Genomic DNA, 5615 nt, shown 5'->3' on the forward strand with positions numbered 1-5615 from the left:
ACCTTCAAGAGCAAATTGGATGCTTATCTTGCTGGGATCCTATGACCCCAGCTGACTTCCTGCCCTTTAGGCGGGGGGCTGGACTCGATGATCTTCCGAGGTCCCTTCCAGCCCTAATGTCTATGAAATCCCAAGGCCTTCTTGCAGGGTTTTTTGCTTGATTTAAATCATGGATTGAAGAACTGCTAACCTGGTAGGATTGTCTGAGCAATATTCAAGGTCTGGATGGGGATTTACAGTCATTTGGCTGCTCTACAGTTTCTCATATGTACTCATTTGCCACACAATAACAGAAAACTAAACTTCAGTTCCTTACCATTAAACTCCATGAGGGCTAAGTTACTAGAAGGTAGCTTTCTTTTATGGTGGTGTAAGATCTTGCACAATGGGAGTTATCACTGAGCACACAGCTGACTCACGGTAAATCATTGCCATTGTTTAATTATGCCTCATTTATGTGCCCATGCCCCAAATTACATTAGCCAGCCAGCTAAAAGGACAAACCAGGGTCCTTAAGCAATTTTTCTTAAAACTTAGAGAAAACTGTACTTCATTTGGAGGATGTATAAAGAAATGCAGAGGTAAAAGGACACTTTCTGGTTAAAAAAAAAAAAAATATTGGTGAAAAATAGACCCTAGAATGGTTATCTTGTTGTAGACTAAACCATAGAGCTGCAATTGACTGACTCCACAGCTAGGTTTCCTATCTAAATTTCACCTCTTTCAACTTCTGCAAATTACATTATCTGAAATGTGAATCCTTCAATATTCAACTCACACCCATAGCACATTCAGAGCATATTAATTGATTGAACCAAGGAGTTAGAAATGACTACTGGAAAGGGAAAATTGTCATATTCCCAAAGGGAACTTTTTTCACATTTACTTCCAGGGATATTTAAGACCAATTTAAAGAGATTTTTAATTTTCTTTAACTGTTTTAGCGCTGGAGAATTGGATTTGTGCAAAGACCTTCATATGTAGGAAAATAGATGGAATTATCTCAGTGTAATTATAACTCCCATCTTAAACACTTCCAAAGTTTGATTTTTCCATATAATACATGCAGTATGAAAGGAGTACATGAGGAGTGGTATAAATAAAATGCTTCAATGAACAAGCCATTAGAATTACTTATATAATTCAGGAATTGATCCAACCTTATGTAAACAAATGGATATATACATATAAATTCATCATATCACATCCAGAAAACTATAGAAACTTGGAGCTCCTATATGCATGCAGGGAGGCTGCTCTAACGTGCTGTAATTCCAGCACATCAGAGCAGACTCTATTAATTGAGTCTCCTGGAGCGTAGAAATTAACACACTCCAGCAGCCTCCTGCATCACATGTATCAGTGTCCCTGTGCTGAAAAGTGGTGGCGGGACGCTTTAAACTCAAGCTCATTTGACAAGCTTTAGTTCAAAGTGCCTCGCTGTCATGTTTCAGTGCAGGGACGCCGATCCACATGATGGGCCAGGCACATTTAAGTAGCATAGATCTTGGAGCTGCACTAATTAAAGCACACGCCCTCCCTCCCTCCCCATACACACCTTCAGGAGCACTTGTATAATTGCCCATGAAAGTTAAAGACATACTCAAAAGTTAGGAAGTGTCTGAATTAAGATTGCCCATGCAATCTTAATGTGGTGCCTTTTGTTACATGATCACGTCATGTCTCTACATCCTGCAGTGCACAGGATGGATACTGCACACAGTGAGAGCAGCCACTGAATATTGTGTTTTGTTTTCATTGCTCTGTGTGTGGCCCCATGCCGTGCTTCCTGCTCGCTATTCAAACCATGTTCTGAACATAGAATCAATTCTCTCATGCACTTTTCTGTAGCACTCATTACTGTAGCATCAGTGCACATCACAAAGACTAATGAAATTATTATCATAATGTGCCTGTAAAGTAAAGGGGGCATGACTATTCCCCTGTTACAGATGAGGCACTGAAATGTTGATGCTGAAAGTTTGCTATTAAATTAGTACGTGTAGAGCACAGCTCCTACTGACCTTGCAGATGTATGTGTTCAGCGGTTCCACAAATTGGATTCTTGTCATTTCAAAGGAGGCACCCAAAAAAGGAGGAATACACAATTTGTGACCCCCTTCAAAAAACACTGTGACTTATGACTGATCCAGCATCACACAGGAACTCTCTAGCATAAGTAGAACCAGAAATAAGGTTCTCCAGACCAGGCAGAAGCACCAATAATTCAGCTTGCCTGACATTTTTCCATTTTCACTTGCTCATAACCTTGCCAAAATGTAACTGTCTGCCTTGACAGGCATGCAGCAGGGGCCTGTTTCAGCTTGTTTTATTTAGTGAGCTTAAATTTCAACAAAATACTTTAACCTTTTCCCAGAAAATGGCAATGAAATAATACCTTCTTTTATCTCCTCTCAACAGTTCCATTGAGAAGTTTTAGCAGCTCCGTGCTTTGAAGCAGGGACTTGAAATTTGACAAGAGATGACTTGGTAGGGAAAGGTCATCAGGACATAAAGGATTTGCATTTTGACATCCCTGTGAAAAATGAGCAAAATTTAGCCAAATTATTAGTTTTGCAAAATATCTTGTCATTCCACATGCTTAGTAGAGACTTGTTAGAGTTTGTCAACTAGGTTTTCTAAAGATCCTCTTTCTCCTCAGCATGCTCCATCCCCTGGCTGTGGTGGTTGAACATGGCTTTCCCTGCAACTATTGTTCCTGTTTGCTGAATGCTACTACAATGTCAGGGAAATGTCCTCTCCAGCATTTGACATATAGGGAGGGCACGGTGGGACTCGTACCCACCAAGAGTGAGTGCTCCGGCTGGCAGGGGGGGCCACAGACAGCACTCTTGCCCCTTCCCCCCTAAAATTGGCTCTGCTGGTGGGACATGCTCACTAGCTGGCCACTGGGGGACACACCCCAGTCACCGGCTGGCAACTGGGGGACCCTCCACCCCAGTTGTGCTCCACTGGTGTCGCCCCAGACTCAGAAGCACCAGTTGCCCATGCTCTCCAGAGTACTCAAGCGCTCAATGCTTCTCCTGATGGCACCTAGAGGAGGAAGATGTGCAACTCAAAAGCAGAGATCTGCTGAAACCAAGACTGGCTGATCAAGAAGGCTGGCACAAAGATCCTGGCAACATCCAGATGTGCAGGGGCATATGCTTGCAGTGGCAAAAATGGTAGCAGCACAAATTTGTGTCACCGTTGTGCTGCAGTGCACACCCCTGCACGTGCACTTTGGGGAGAGACAAATTGTCCCACTTTGGGCAAACTGCCTGAGTCTACCTCCTCCTGGCTCCCAGTCTGCTGGAAGAGCCAGGGCATAACTGAAGCAGCCAGAGCATCTCTTAGGGGGACTAAGCCTCCTCATCTTTGGGCACACACTCCTGTTGTGCACACCGCATTTTTTCCCAGCACTTTTTTTGCTACCAGGATTCCCTGGTAGCAATTTTTGCTCCTGCATTGCAAGTTTGCTGTGCAGGTCAAGTTTTAAAATTTCCTGAGTGCAGTTGGTGGTGCCACAAACTCTACACCCCTGCTTATCTGGATGTGGCCCCTTGTGAAACTCAGGAGCTCAGAAAACCTACATTCTGATATTTTCTAAACTGTTGTATGCTTGACTTGGTAACCTTTGTGCTCTTTTAATGTAACTGTGTGCAACACAGGCATACATGTTAATTTTAATAAGCTACACTGATTTACATCAGCTAGGGATCAAGCCCTATACACTGTAACACTAGATATACTGTATCATTACCTCTAACTTATATGTTGTAACAAGCTTCCACTTTTATACCCACCCATCTGACTGCTGAGGTGAGAAAATAACATCTTCTAGCAAAATCATGTATTCATTTATTTCTTAAAAATCCCTCCTACTTAGCAAAGCTGAAGATTGAATTCTAAAATACTGTAAAAACCTTAAAAACAGTAAACTACATTTAAGATCTCATGCTGACATTTGCATGTGTCACTAATTGCTAGATTTAAACAAACCTTTTTCTCTCTCAAATGATCTGCATTCATGTTATTTTTAATTGCCTGCCTCATAACTTTTGCTCCCAAAAATGCAAGTTGGACTGCTGCATTTTCCATCAGCCTTTTAAGTTGACACTGAAAAGGGGCAACAGACTATATGTGTAGAAAGTGACTCATTTTTATTAGTGTGTTCCAGACCATAGCTGCTATGGTTCATCAGTTTCTGGCTATCCCTAGGGATGATAGGTTGCCACAGGTTGTTGAAAGCAGGCACATCTGGGAAGGTTTAATTTATACATCTCAATGCTCCTCTAGAAATAAAACCATCCCAAACTGATGCTCTAATCTAAAAGTATGCCAGCATCACTCTGTTGACGGCTTTGAATCCAAGTGCCAAATGGTCATCATTATAAAATGAAGCCAAATGCCATTCAGCATTAATTGCTAGGATCTATGCTGTCTGCGAACCACACAGGTTGTTTAGAATGGCAGCCACATTACACCGCTCCCTGGGCAGTATTTGGCCTGCCCCTTTTATGTTGGCTAACTGCTGAAAAAAATATGGTTTATTACAGATGGATGAACCCAAATGGAGGACAGTAGGAAGAGCATGTATGGTCTCTCTTCCACCCACTGTCTACCACAAAGCCCAAGTCTTTCCTGTTTCCCTCTTATTTGCACCCCAGATCCTCTCCTCACCATAAAGGAAACAAGTTAATGCAGCTACATTCTGCATATTGAGAGTGTAAAATGTAATGGTATCAGCTGTGCCCTGCTGTCGGCAAAGAAGTCTGGGTGGGCACGTGCCTATGAAATGCCTCACACCTACATTCTGCTTGTCGACCCCCTAGTAGCAGTAATTGTTTCCATAGTATTCTGCATATTTCTAGCCTGACTACATCTTGTAGTCCTTTTTCCTCCTGTTGTTTCCTCTCCAATTCTGTAGATGCAAAAACTAGCATAAGAGGCTTATCTGAAATAGCACACACTCCAAATATCTCTGCATTTGCAACTCTACTAGCTTTCATACAAGAAACTCAAAGAACATCAGAAATAGCTCAACACAAATGCTGGCTAGGAGCAGTCTCCCTTTTGTCTTTCTTCGTTATAAAGAACATTGGAGGAAACTGCCTGTATTCCTGAGCTTTGTTTGTGTAAGTTGTATAGGGCTTTATGTTCAGTTCTACCCCCCGCACTTCAGAGTGAGGAGTGAGTCAGAAAAGGAAGTAAGAATATTTCCAGAATGGTGATAATGTGCAAAGAACATAGGAGTGCATAGAGCAAAAATTTCCAACACGTCACATTTGTTTCATATACATTCAATTTAAACCCTTCAGCCACGTGCTGTCTGGGCTGTATTATCTAATATTCAAAAGCTTTGAAATATTGCAGTGGAAGACGCAGCATGACAATAATGTGATAATTAAAGACAAAGTGGAACATTGCATCAGGTAATATGGAACACAGTGGTCCAAAAGCCTCATAAAATAATGGACAATAGCAGCAATGTGCTTACGAAGATAGTGTTTGCCCAGCAAAATCTATGTGGTCTGGGGGATTTATGACCAATTAAAGAAGTAGACTGATTCTAAATAGATGACATGGCTAAGCTGTGAAATACTGCTTTTGTA

The sequence above is a fragment of the Crocodylus porosus genome, unplaced genomic scaffold (genome assembly GCF_001723895.1).
Source record: "Crocodylus porosus isolate Cpor-Errol unplaced genomic scaffold, CroPor_comp1, whole genome shotgun sequence".
NCBI classification, from domain to species: Eukaryota; Metazoa; Chordata; order Crocodylia; family Crocodylidae; genus Crocodylus; species Crocodylus porosus.